The sequence below is a fragment of the Mastomys coucha genome, unplaced genomic scaffold, assembly GCF_008632895.1.
Source record: "Mastomys coucha isolate ucsf_1 unplaced genomic scaffold, UCSF_Mcou_1 pScaffold6, whole genome shotgun sequence".
Classification (NCBI taxonomy): Eukaryota; Metazoa; Chordata; class Mammalia; order Rodentia; family Muridae; genus Mastomys; species Mastomys coucha.
In genome coordinates, this window is record NW_022196912.1 from 113,477,814 (window position 1) to 113,492,599 (window position 14,786).

General features: G+C 45.3%; 1 protein-coding gene across 3 annotated transcripts in view; it reads right to left on the reverse strand.

The window, feature by feature from the left end:
* Nucleotides 1-14,786, reverse strand: part of Foxn3 (forkhead box N3) — a 382,814-nt gene that overhangs the window by 268,741 nt on the left and 99,287 nt on the right. For 2 of the 3 annotated variants that reach the window (XM_031356754.1, XM_031356753.1), the window contains exon 2: nt 48-141. The gene's annotated coding sequence lies outside the window, so the exon portion shown is untranslated. The remainder of the gene's footprint in view (nt 1-47; nt 142-14,786) is intronic. The other variant, XM_031356755.1, reaches the window with a different exon arrangement.

Below are 14,786 nucleotides of genomic sequence, written 5' to 3' on the forward strand. Positions count from 1 at the left end.
CTTCTGAGGTTTGGTGGCTGGGCAGGGCCAGGAGAGAGTGTGGTTACCTGAGTCAGAATGGGTCCAGGAAACGGAGGTCAGCATCGCTCCAGAAAGGACAAAGGTGCCTTCATATTCACCAGACAACACTTCTAGAGGCTGCTGGAGTGGAGCAGAAGGGAGACAGGATTAGTCTAAAGAAGCAGAGAGTCCTCACAGCCACAGTACCCGTCTTCTCTGGCCTGACCCCAGACAAATGACACACTTCAGTGAAAAGCAGGTTGCCAGAGTGCCTCTCAGTTCTTGGATAGTTAGTGAAGGAGTGAGGCCTTCAGGATGGAGTGGTTTTGAAACTGCTTCTGGGGCACAAGAGGGCCCAGAAATTTGAAAATACATGCCATAGACATTGTGATGTTATTTGATTTGCTACAAAAGCCATCCAGACACTCCTGAGACCATTTTCTTTTATAGTAGCTACTCTGAAACACTTATCTGTCTGAAGGAAAACTGCCAGAGGCCACGTGTTCAAGGCCAACTTCCATCCACTGGATAGTAGCCTTGGTGTTCAGGCTGTACCATCAATGACTCTTTCATTGTAAAACACAGTCTCTCTAGTTCTAGTAAGGACTAGCCTGATTAACCCACAAGTTAGTGGGTCATAGTTAATGACCCTGGACAATAGAAAAGTTGGCACATGAGATGATCATTTCTGCTGGAAGATAATTTTTGGCATCTAAGGTCTTAAGAAAGGCAATGGATTCTCTAAGAATGGTATTATCCTGTGAGGGCTGGTGTGAGCCTGCTAGGAAATGGTCATTCCAGCAGTGGCTCTCAAACAGGTCCCTGGAACAGCAGCATCTAAGGCCTTTCCTAGAAAGATGAAAAAACTTAGCTCTGATCCAGTTTCTACAGACTTAGAATGTTGGGAGGAGAGGGGCGGAGACCAGTGTTCTCATGAGCCTGTACGTCGTCGTCGTGCCTCTGATCTTAGATCATCCATTCATCCATTCATACAAAGGCATCAATCCCGTTATACAATAAAATCTTACCCTACTCCATGTCTAAAACATAATTAGAGACAGAACACTTAGGAAGGACTGGACAGCAAGGAAGAAGAGAGGGAGGAATTCTTTTAAAATGCATTACCCACTCAGGAGGACACAGGATCAAATACCAGAGAGTGGTTTGGGTTTGTTTTTTGTTTGTTGTTGTTGTTTTTTGGGGGGGTGGGGTTTGAAACAGGGTTTCTCTGTGCAGCTCTGGATGTCCTGGAACTCACTCTGCAGACCAGGCTGGCCTGGAACTCAGAAATCTGCCTGCCTCTGCCTCCCAAGTGCTGGGATTAAAGGCATGTGCCACCACTGCCTGGCCAGAGAGTGTTTTTTTGTTTTTTTATTTTATTTTATTTTTTTGGTTAGAGGGCTCTGGGGAAGGCACCTGTCTCTCTCTAGTTGGGGTTAGGATGAAGTGACAGATTGTTCGTTAAGACAATAACAATAATTATGAACCTTGAGATTAGAACAGGGTGGGTGGCAGGGAGATGGTTCAGTAGAGTAACATGATGTGTTTAAGTCTGGGACCCTGAGTTCAAGGATTGTAAAGAACTGGAATCTATGCAAAGAGCTGGAAGCAGTGTTGGGCATCTGGGCTTCCAGCACACCTACTGAGAGATGGAGGCAGAGACAGCAGACTTGCCCAAAAGCTCTCAGGCTGTCGAGCCAAGCCCAGAGTGTGTGTCACAGCCCAAGAAAGGAAAGACCCTGTCGGGAAGAGGTGAAACTCCAGAAAGCTGTTCTCTGACTTCCAATGTGTGTGCGTGCGTGCACTTATATGTACATTCACACACCAAATAAATATTTTTTTGAAATATCAGAATCCGAGCGCTATGCTGGCAGCTCAGTTGATAGAGTGTTTGCTCGGCATCTGGGAGGTTCTGGTTTGACCGCCAGCACTATGTGTAAAAACAAACATGGTGGCCCCTGCCTGTAATCCAGCTAAGGAGGTAGACACAAGAAAATCAGAGTTTTAAGGTCATTTTTAGCTATGTGTCAAGTTGGAGGCTACCCTGAGATATATGCGACTGTCTCAAACAAACAAACAAACAAACAAAAACTACATGGGACAAGAGAACACAGGCAATGCCCTAACTTGATTCTTCTTCTTTTTTTTTTTTTTAAAGATTTATTTATTATTATATGTAAGTACACTGTAGCTGTCTTCAGACACACCAGAGGAGGGCATCAGATTTCATTATGGGTGGTTGTGAGTCACCATGTGGTTGCTGGGATTTGAACTCGGGACCTTTGGAAGAGCAGTCAGTGCTCTTATCCGCTGAGCCATCTCGCCAGCCCCTTGATTCTTCTTTGAGATACTCAGTAACCATGTCTGGCTGATAAATGAGGAACTTTTTATTAATCAAGTGAATCAAGGTCAACTCCAAATACAGAGAGGTAAGAGCAAGGGAACCGCGGCTTCTAATCCCCGTGTAGAGGCCACTCAGCCTGCACCCTTGGCTATGCTTAGAAACCCTCGTCCTGTGAAGGAGATAGAGACTTCTATGTCCAGCTTGGTCTTCAGATTTTACATTTTAGATTTGCTACGCTGCATTTTTCCACCAGAGAGACTCAACTGCTTCAAGGATTCACAGCTCGTGGTCCCACCAAAAGGAACACAAAAGAAAATGTTAAGGCAGGTACAAGAATCTGGAGGCTACTGCAGCCCAGGATGGTTCTGCCAAGGGGCAAAGTCCTGACACCTTCTTGGTTTTGACATTATAAAGCCTCTCAGGTTGACTGTGGTGTGCATCCGGCCCACCCAAAGCTAAACTCGTATTCAACATCTCCAGCTGGAGAAATGGAACATTTGTGTTCAGTTATTGCTCTTGCTTCTAGAACACAGATATAAGCAGAAGGTGTCATGGCTTCATTTCTTGATGTCAGTAATCAATGATGGGGCTCAACGCCACACCAAGGCTTCAACTGAAAATTTTAGAAATCAGAAAGAACTATGAATACCTCCTTGCTCATTACGACTCTTCCTTCTAACCCTGAAAATCACTATGAGCAAGGTCTGGATCCCCTACACCCCACTTTTTATTTTTATACAAAAGAAGTGTTAGGAAGGATGTTGGTGGCTTATTCTTATTATTGTGGGAGGGTGAACCAGAAGGGTTAGGGTAAGGCATTTGCCCCCCAAGTCTGACACCCCTAGTTCAATCTTAAGAAACCACATTAAAAAAAAAAAAAGAGCCAGATGTGGTGAGGCACACATCTGTAATCCCAGCACTCCTGCAGGGAGATGTGAAGTCTACAGTGAATCAGCAGTCAGCAATTAGCAGCAGACACAAGAGAGCTTGCCTCTAAACAGGGTGCAAGGAGAGAGACGACTCCCAAGAGGTTGTCCTCTGGCCCCTATGCACACCCTGGGAAGCTCACACACACCAAACAGACCTTTTTTAAAAAGAAAGAAAAGAGAGACATTGACCTGTCTCACCTTTGTTCAAACTGAGATAAGAAAACAGATGAAGCTGCTGTGCAGATCATAGCACACAATCTCGCACAGACTCTACTCTTTATTGAGACCTTGGGTATTAATTACCGACATGGTATTACATTAGCCTTTGAAAATACAAGACTCAAATCTTCCATATGCCCTCAAGATTCTCCCTTTCAAATGTTTGCAGACAGAGCAGTTTTGAGGAACAAACTTGGTATCAACCAAGCCATTCTCCCTAGAAACATTTCAAGGTAAATTCCTTCCTCAGAATTTTTTTTTCCATCAAATGTTATGCCTCTGACCACAGCCAAGTATCCAGTTATCTTTCAGCAGCTCCTGAGAGCACAGCTCAGCCTTCAGCAACACCGACATATACGATGGTGATAATTTATCGCCTCTGCAGTAGTTTAGTCCCAGATGGACCATTTACTAATTTATTTCCATATGTAACTGACAGAGAGATTAATCAGGCTTCCAACTCAGAAACCTGAATTGTGTGCTATTCCCTAAACAGGCTAACTCTGAGAAAGAGGAAGCCTACATTTACATAGAAAGCTTTCCTTAAAAGCTGCTGATACATGCACACACTCAAGAGCGCGCGCACACACACACACACACACACACACACACACACACACACACCCTTTCTGAAACAGCTCACTCCTGTTCACCTGGAGGTCTGACTCTTTGAGTGTTGTGGGCTTCACACAGCAGTAATATCTGATGTAACTATGGGCAGACAGGAGTCCAGAAACAACCCAAATGCCACCATCCGCCCCAGTGGCAGCCTTGTGTCCTCCCTGTTTGCAAGGTCGGGGTCTCGGATTTCTGAAACCGAAGCCCTCTTTTCGCCACGGCACTGTGCCCAGCTGGCAAGGACAGCAGTGCCTGGGGCACTGGAAAGTATGAGCTTTCTTTTTTTCCACTCTTTTTAAGGGTCTGAACTTGACTAAACTCTGCAGCTGCTGTGTCCTCGTGGAGGTGACAGCTAATAGACTGTTTGCTGTCCCCCTCAGCTCACTTCTCTCGGTGCACTTTTGTTTGTAGTTTACCAGGCTTCAGTGAAGGGTTGACTAACGCCATTGCCGGATGATGGTGTTTGCAGAGGGAGCCAATCCAGATGCAGGAACTGACTGGTAGTGCATGATGAGACCCAAAGCCACACCTCTCAAGGCTCTACAGACAGGCCCACAGACACCCTCTCAGCTGGGCTCCGATGAACCCTGCCACTGGGGAACAGTACCTTCACTGAGTCTGGCATAGTGATACCTGCTTAGAACCCCAGAAGCAGAGTTCAAGGTCAGTCTGGGCAACCCAGCATCTCAGTACTGTAGCCAACAAAACAAACAAACAAACAAAGAAAAAACCTGTTCTCTGCTCTCATTTGAGGAATGCTGCCCTAGGAAGGCCTTTCATCTCTACAGTTTTAGGACTTTACAAAAAAGAAGAAAAACAACCAGCCACTTGTTACTATGTTTAGCTGGTGCCAGGCAGTAGGGAATTTGTAATTATCTGAACTTGAACAAATGAATCCAGATGCTTGCCGCTGTGACTGGCATGGCCACGGTGTTCTCTTGGATCAAAGGGCCCAAGCATTTGGAGATGATCACATGAAGCATAGCTTTAAGTTTTAAGAACTCGGTTAAATGGGAAAGTTGGAAACTGATCTAGGCGCTAGTAAATCTGACAAAGTATGGGAGTCACAGCCTTTAATAGGCTATAACTAGCCAGGCGGTGGGGGCGCACGCCTTTAGTCCCAGCACTCGGGAGGCAGAGGCAGCTGGATCTCTATGAGTTCGAGGCCAGCCAGATCTACAAAGTGAGTTCCAGGCCAGCCAGGTTACACAGAGAAACCCTGTCTCAAATCCCCCTCCCCACCACCACCACCAAAAGGCTACAACTGAAGGTCTCATGCTCTTGGGGATTGAATGGACAATGTCCCCACAGTGTTTGAACCTTTCGTCACCACTTGGTGGCGCTTCTCTGAGGTTACAGAATCCTTAGGAGGTAGGGCATAGCTGGAAGAAGAAATGGGCCATTGGGAAGTGAAGAAAGGCCTGAGGTCAGTAGCCCATTTTGGCTTCTAACCTGGTCTCTGCTTCCTCTTTCGGGAAGATGTGAGCATGTGAGGAGTTCCAGCTGCAGATTCTCACCTCTGCAGAGCCACCACCTCCAAGTCTTCCCCACCATGTCGAACTGTACCTCCTCAAACCATGAGCCAAAATAAATCTCCCTTCCCTTAAGTTCCCTCTTGTCAGATACCCAGCACCCATGAGGAGAAAAGTAATGCATCCCCAAAACTCACTGTGTAACTCAGGATGACCTGGCCCTTCTGATTCCGCTGAGAACCAGTGAGCTGAAGCCAGGATTACACTATGCCTGGCTTGTGTCTCTTTATTCTTATGAAAGAGTTAGAACAAAAGCAACATGGATCTCATATATATATACATATACATACATATATGTATATGTATATATATACACACACACATACACACACACATATATATGTATATATATCCATGATATATATATATATATATATATATATGTATGTATACCATAAAAATATTTCCAGGTGATTAAAAAGATATATAAACTTGCTGAATGCTAGATGGGTCCACTCTATCCCCTCCACAAAAGTGGAGCAGGCCATCCTGAATTGTTCTCTGAGACTGTTCATTTGCAACCAAGTCCCCGTGAATGAGCCCAAAATTTCCAGGATCCTTCCTACCTACATGAGGCCGAATCTCACGTGAACAATCAGACCAATGGCATTCAGTCCCTCTAGTGGCAGTGCCCTCCACCGATCACAAAAACCCCTGCCAGGGAAGGCAGCCTCTATGGGCTCCAAAGCCAGGCTGGCATCTAATGCCTCAACTGCAGAGAGAACTGGAGTGGGCAGAAGGCTCCTACAAGAACCAACCTGCCTTTGCTGTGAGCCACCATGGGTAAGCTTCCCCATGAAAGACGAAAACGTCCCTTCCCACCTAGAGCTGCTGAGACTGACTGCATGTGCCTGCATAGCTTTAGCACTCATTCCACTCAGGACCAGAAGAAGGCAGGACCTATCTACCCACTGGGGTGTTGCTTACGCAAGGCTTCAAATCCCTAGTTTATAATTCAAAAACTGTTCCAGCTCTCCACATGCCCAGGTGTTCAGCAGCTCAGAGTCCCCCAGAGGTGGTCTCTAACATCTATTCAAATAATTACTATGAGGGATAATATGCAGTAGGAGCTGTAGATCATCTCCTGTGCACATTTAAAAAAAAAAAAAAGTCTCATATAGACCCAAAGCATCAATACATCACATTTTGTAAAAGCTTTCCTAAGGTCAGAAAACTAACCTTCAAATGACTAGATTATCTCACATGACTGTTTTGTTTTGCTTTCTCTCCACTGGTGCAAGATTAATAAAACTAGAGTATAAGGTAAATGTAAGTTTAAGCAGAATAACGAGCACAGAGGAAAATATTTTGACATCAAAAACTCAGTATAAATTAGCTATAACATACTTGAAAGCTCCTGTAACCATAACGTACACATTGAAATCCATTAACCTAACACCTGGGCTGCTATTCAAAAGTAGGTTTCCGGCAATGTAAATAGATGGCCATTCCAACACTCCTCCTAAATTACTGTACAATTTGGTCCCAGAGTAGCAAGCTCACACAGTCTATCCTCTCTGCTTGGCTGCTCTCTAGCCACTACTGAAGTCATCTCAGGCTACAATGTGGCGGCATAATATAAACAGAGACCAGCAAGGAAGACTAAAAAGTAACAGGCAATGTCAAAGATAAACCCAGGTCATCCAGAGAAGAACAGGGATATTTTATATAAGCACTCTGACAAGACAATGGAGCCCCAACCCTTCTTTAACTGCACCCCTAATTAGCCTTCAGGCTCCCCACCTGATCATTTTTATATAAAAGCAATTTCCACAGCCAGACATTCAAAGACCTCAGTTGCTGTAAACTCAGCAGCTGCTAAAAATTCTGTTGTACATCAGATCTGCTTAAAGGCTCAGCTATTTTCAAACAAGCCTTCCATTCTTATCCTACCATTATTACCCCTCCAAAATACTGGCTTCACTGTCCGCATCCCCCTATGACAGCCACCCAAGCCCTTTTCTTACCTCTGTAACTCACATTTGTTTCCTTTGATATTTACCCAAGCAAGGGCAATTGTTTGACTGGAAGCTTGCAACTTTCAACTTTGCTGTCATGCAAAAGGGAAAAGCCATAACCCCTGAACACTGCTCAGCTGAGCTCTACACGTCTGAATCCACCCCTAGATTTTAAATTCTTTTACACTTACTTAATATAGTGTGTGCCGCCTGTCCGCTGATGCGATATCAGAAACCTGCAAGCTACTATTTCTGCAACTGTGTCACTGTAGATAGTCTGAAACATGTACGTAGCTGTTGCCATGGAAACAAACACAGCTAGGGTAGAGTGCCACGCTGTGTTAATTCCTTCACCCATGAACCCCAGGGGAATGCTAACATTCATCTTCTTTCTCCTGTCGTCTCACACTGCTTTAATATATTTTTTTAGTATTATCAAATGATGTACTAAACACATATGGCACACCTGGAAATACGAATGGCTGAAATGAGCTGTGGTACCGACCCAGCCTTCTGGGTGCCTGCTGAAGGTGATGCTGCTCTGCAGCGGATCTTTCCTGGGAGGGAAGGAGAACTTTCTCTTCCCTTTACAATGACATGGGCGAGCCTCTTGTGTCACCTAAAAATGGTGACCAAGGCAGGAATAGAGATGTCATCAGATCTGCCCTCCTGATCAGCTCTGTGACAGGTGGAGGCAGATCTTAAAAACTTCCTGTTCATCTTTCCCCACAAGTACCAGGGACTGTCCCAGGGCCTCGTGAACACCAAGCAAGCTGTCTCCCACCGAGCTACATCCCCAGACCCCGAGACCTTGCAAACTTTCTGCAGTAGATCCAAACTAAGAGTTATACTCCTGCCCAACCTAATATGTGCACACAGGCTCTAAGCCCCATCATTTTAATTAGGCAAAAGCTGAAACTCTCAGCGATGACTTCATTCATTCTAGTGGGTCTTCGCTCTTGAACCCATATCAGAAGGTATAAGAATTCATGATAAGAGTGAGGAGCTGGAACCTGGTCACCCAAAACAACAGACTGGGATGGCCCTGAAACTGTACCATCCCTCCTGTGTTTCAGGTTCAGATCCCTGCCCTTATTGATGCTCAGACACATGGAGAAAAAGCCAAACACTCTCATTATACCTAGAAGTCAAAATGGGCATTGAACCGCCTTCCTATTATTCAAATGGGCCAGTTGCTTTAAATATTGGGGTTATTCTCATCACGGTAGACAAAAATAAGCTGTTGAAAATCTTAATTACATCCTATCCCTTGGGCTAGTTAATAATATTCAATCTAGATGAAAATGGCCACATTTTAGATTTGCATGCTGATGTGCCTCACTTGAATACCATTTCCCCACTAAACAATCAATTGGAGGCTTTAGGAGCGCAGCTCTGTGACCCTGAACTGGCAATGTTCGAAAGAAACCACTACTTTATCGGCGGGGATTATGGTAAAATGATCCCATAAAAGATGAGCAAATTTTCCCATTACCTTCCTAAATTGAATCATTCTTGGCTGTTTACTATGATCACCTCATCCCTAAGACGAGAGCAAAACAGAAAATAGATATACACACCTTACCAGTTAAGGGAATATGTCACTCTTTAAAAAAGCCTTCTTAAAATGATGTTAGGAGAAAGGGACTGGGGAGATGGCTCTGTGGGTAAAAACACTTCCCTGCACACACCTGGCCACCCGAGCTTGAGCCCCAGAACTCAGAGTAAGCCAGATGGGGTGGTGCGTATCTGTAAGCCTGGCGCTCTTACAGTAAGACAGGGGACAGGACAATCACCAGAAGCTCACAACCCAGCCGGTCAGGAGGACATGGGAAATGACAGGAACAATCAGAGAGATCCTGTCCTGAAACAAGGCAGAAGTCACAAATGAACTCCTGAGAACTGTCCTCTGACCTCCATGGAGGGCTGCTTCCATTCCTCTAACATCACCTCACCTGGGTCACCATATGTGACCATGACAGAGTCTCATGAACTAGGTAGGTCTTCTCTGACCTGTGCTCTCCCCACGGCCATGCATTGCCTGGGTGGCTGTTTACCTTATAACCACAGTAACCCTACTCAGGGGAGGAGAGATAGCAAGTGTCAGGTTAAAGGGTTTGCGGTTACTTGGGGCTGGTGGTTGAGGGTCAACCCTTCTTTGCCCTTACTTCATCTAAGGGCTGGGGAATAGGTCTCAGCCATCAGCTGAATTCAGCACGCCCGACCAAGCAGACCAGCCTGTCCGCTCTCAACTTCTTACCTAGAAAGTCCAGTCTCAGGACAAACGCCAGTCATCAGAGAGGGCCTTGTGGACCACTGGGACTGTGAAGCCGAATGGAGGGTGAACAAGGAGCCACAGCAATGACTTGGTCAAGCTCTCAAAGGGAATCTAATATCCTAGGCTTATATTGTAGACCAGTTCCTTGTAGTGTGGTGAGCCTCAACTATATATTATCTCATTGTTACTTCATAACTGTCATTTTTCTATATAAATATCTGATATAAAGGATATCTGATTTGTGGTCCCTGTGAAAAGGGTCATTCAGACCCCAAAGGGGTCTCGACCCATAGGTTGAGAACCACTGTTGTAGACGGTGCCGTAGACTTCATACTTTTTACGACTGAGTAATATGCCCTCATATGGATGTACCGCATTTTGCTTGCTAAGTCATTAGACATTGAGGTTGCTTCTATATTTTCACTATTATGAACCATGCTGTTATGAATATGGCTGTGTGAATATCTCAGGTCTTTGGGGTATACACCAGAAGTGAAGCTGATGCAGTAAATCTAGTTTTAATTTTTTTGTTTGTTTGTTTTTTGTTTTTGTTTTTCAAGACAGGGTTTCTCTGTGTAGCCCTGGTTGTCCTGGAACTCTTTCTGTAGACCACGCCGCTGGCCTCGAACTCAAGAGATCCGCCTGCCTCTGCCTCCCAAGTGCTGGGATTAAAGGTGTGCACCACCACTGCCCAGTAATTTTTTTTTTAAACAATCACTCTCATGTTTTACATGACAGCTGTACCATTTATATCACCACAAGCAATGCATAAGGCCTCCAATTTGCCCACACCCTCACCAGTGTTTGGTATTATCTGTTCCCTGGACATGTTTTCTTTTGTTTCATTGATAGTAGTCATCCTATTGAGAGGAGGTAGTACTCAGTTTTCATTTACATTTCCCTGTTTGTGCCTTTTCACATGTTTATTGGCTACTTTGTCTTTGATAAAAATGTCTATGCATGTGCTAAGTCCATATTTTTACATGTATGTATTGTGTGTATGTATTTGTGTGTGCATACCTTGGCCCACCTGTACAGGTCAGAGGGCAGTTGGTGGGAGTTGTGGGAGCCATGTAGACCAGGGGAATTGAACTCAGTTCATCGGGCTTGCTGGCAGATGTCTTTCCCCACTGATCATCTTACTAACCACTAGTCCCATTTTTTTTAAAGATTTATTTATTTATTTTATGTGTAGGAGGACACACCAGAAGAGGGCATCAGACTCTATTACAGATGGTTATGAGCCACCATGTTGTTGCTGGGGATTGAACTCAGGACCTTAGGAAGAGCAGTCAGTGCTCTTAACCGCTGAGCCATCTCTCCAGCCCAATATTTTATTTTATTTTATTTTATTTTATTTTATTTTATTTTATTTTATTGAGACAGGGTTTCTCTGTGAAGCCCTGGCTGTCCTGGAACTCATTATGTAGACCACACTGGCCTTGAGCTCAGAAACCTGCCTACCTCTGCCTCCCAAGCACTGGGATAAGAGGCGTGTGCCACCACTGCCCGGCTGGCCACCACCGCCCGGCTAGCCTCATTTTTGAATCAGACTGTTTATATTGCCTGCTGAGTCTGGGGAGTCCTCTCTATATTCTGAGTGTATCCCTTCTTCATACGTTCTGCAGATATGTCTCCATCCTGGGAGTGACAGGGACATCCTTGGTTGTCTTTTCCATACTCATGGCCACCAGATCAGGAAAAGCTCATTTCCTCATGACATGGGGTTGTTCACTTCCTCTTCCTACTGTTCGATACTGTTTAATACTGTTTAGGACTGTTAATGCTGTCCTGGGCATTAACTAAACTGGATTTGGCTATGCCGTCTTTGGGTGGCAATGGTTCTTCAGGGCAGCGGGTCAGTTGGTCCTTGAAACAGCAGAGCAGTGATTATGGGTAATATTCTGGGAGGAATGCTTGTAGGGAAACCTGGTATCCTCACAAGGATACCCCAATCAAGGTCAGGTATTGGATCTTCCATGACAATACTTTACAGACTGCAGAAAAAAAAAATCAGGAATCAGGCTCTGGAGTCAGCCTGTTACAAATACTCAGGACAGCCGGGCGGTGGTGGCTCACGCCTTTAATCCCAGCACTTGGGAGGCAGAGGCAGGCGGATTTTCTGAGTTCGAGGCTAGCCTGGTCTACAGAATGAGTTCCAGGACAGCTAGGGCTACACAGAGAAACTCTGTCTCGAAAAAACAAAAACAAACAAACAAACAAACAAACAAAAAACCAAAAAAAACAAATACTCAGGACTTGGCTGGGTCACGAACCTCCCCACACTGATGGAGTCAGAGATGCTCCCATACAATAGCATGGAGTGTGGGTGCGACCCAACAAGGTGACTCCTAAACCCTTCTCCTTTGCACTGTCTTTCCCTCAGGCCTTCTCTCTTTCCTTGATGGCCACCAGGACCTCAGATGCCCTTGTCACTGTGGAGAGTGGCCTGGCTCCCATGGTTCTCTCCTGTTCTGATTCATATCTGATACGCCAGGGGCTGAGAAACCAAATAATGGAGCTGATTAGAATTTTGTCTGGGGGAGGGGCAGAGATATGAATCTAGGCCTGAGAAGTGTCTCTAAGCATTCTGTGCAGATTTTTGGCTGCTGCTAACTATGGGTCATTAGTTTAAAGCCAGCCTCTTAATGTGAGATTGGCCTACCCTTTTAAACCTTTTGAGTGCTCTCTACCTGCCAACGTCTTTGATATTTTTTTCTTCCCTCACCTCTTTGGCATTTGTTTGTGGGAACACCAGGCTGTTAATACATTTCAGTTTACACTTAGTTTTAATTCTTAAGCTAAATTCATTTTTTTTCCTCCTAGACCAGTAACAATGAAAGCAAAAACCACTCGAAGTGAAAGTGGATTTCTGGTGAATTGGCTCATAGGCAAACCCACACTGAGAGCTGCTTTTGAGGGATCTAGTACATCTAATTTTTATTTCTGAGGTTGTGAAAACTGTCACAAAAACTTAAACTTAGTCACAGTAAAATACACAGACTCTCAAGTCATTTATGTCTTTCCTCTTTCCTCTTGTTTGGTGGTTCACAGAAATCTCACAGCTAAGGCTCCGGCTGCTGCATGGGAGGAAACACGAGAGGTCACATTGCTCCCTCTGGCCACTTCTTTTCACTATGAAGGCGACCTATGGCAGTGCCAGGCAATGGCAAGCTCACAATGCAAACCAACTGTGTTAGAATATTTGAGGACTCTCTCTCTCTCTCTCTCTCTCTCTCTCTCTCTCTCTGTTTTTGAAGCCTTTGTGAATGGGATTTTGCGTGTGTGCGGATATGAGTGCAGGTACACATGCACATGTGTATTTGTCCTATTGAGGTCAGTCTCAGATGTCCTTCTTGTGTGGGTTTTTTGTCATCGTTCTTTGGTTTGTTCATTTTATTGTTGTTCTTTTCTGTTGTTGTTTTTGTTTACTAAGACAGGGTTTCTCTGTGCAGCCCTGGCTATCCTCAAACTCAATTTGTAGACCAGGCTGTCCTTGAATTCAGAGATCCACTTGTCTCTGCCTCCCAAGGCCTGGGATTAAAGGCTCTATCTTTTTTTTTTTCTTTTTCTTTTTTTTCTTTTATTGGCTATTTTCTTTATTTACATTTCAAATGTTATCCCCTTTCCAGGTCTCTCCTCTGGAATTCCCTATCCTTCATAGAGGCTGGGGGTGCTCTATGAGGGTGCTCCTCCACCTATCCACCCACTCTCACCTTCCCACCCTGGCACTCCCCTCACTGGGGCATCAAACCCCCTCAGGCCCAAGGGCTGCTCCTCCTACTGATGTCCAACAAGGCCATCCTCTGCCACATATGTGGCCGGAGCCTTGGGTCCCTCCATGTGCACTCTTTAGTTGGTGGTCCAGTCCCCAGGAGCTCCAGGGGGTCTGGCCAAAGGCTCCATCTTAATTGTTTGAGAAAAGGACTCTCACTGGGATCTGGGGGTTTGCTGATTTGGTTAGACTGGATGGCAGCCATGCTCTAGGGATCCTCTTGTCTCCTCTCTCTAGTGATGGGAAATACACGCCACCATATCTATCCTTTACATGGTGCTGGAGATCAAACTCAGGTCTTCATGCTTGTACTGTCTCCCACAGGTGCCTAGGAGATGTTTTAATGGAGGCCAAATACCCCCAGCTTAAATCAAACTGTTTGCTTAATTACTCCTGACACATGAGCTCCACTGTGTGCCAGGCAATCTCAGGCAGTGGGGACCCTCACACAATGAAGGTGACGAGGACTTTCTGCTTTGCTATGGTGCTAGTCTCCAACCTGCATCCCAGACCTTCATGGTCACAGGTAACTTGTGTCGAGCAACCTGGTTTCTATGGTTCCCTCTTGCTCTGATTCACCTCTAATATGACAGGGAGCCGGTCCTCAGTCTCATCAAAAGCAAGATAGAAAGAGAATGCCAACAACTTGTTCCTTCCTCTTCAAGGCATAACCCAGAGGCTGTCCCCATGCCTCCCATGTCCAGTCATCAGACAGGAAATTAGGTCACCCTGCTGTCTCAAGTAGTTGGCCACTTAAGAAAGAAAAAGTAGGGGCCACATGGTGACAACTAGCAGGAAGTGCATTAAGTATGTGTTTCAGAAAGTGAAGGCTGGGGGATGGAGCTCAGTGTGCAGAATACTCGCCTAGCCTGTAAAATGCCCCGGATTCATTCTCAGCATTCCATAAGCTAGGCATGGTGATGTCCACCTGGAATCCCAGCACTGGAGAGACAGAGATGGAAAGATCAGAAATTCAAACTCATCTTCAACCACACAGTGAGTTCAAGGCCAGTCTGGACTACAGCAGATTGTCTGGAAACAAACAAGTGAAAGTCTATGAACAGAGACAATAAGCACCAGAGTCAGGAGGCGGGGTTCCATGGGGCAGGAGCAGCAATGAGAGCAGGGCAGAT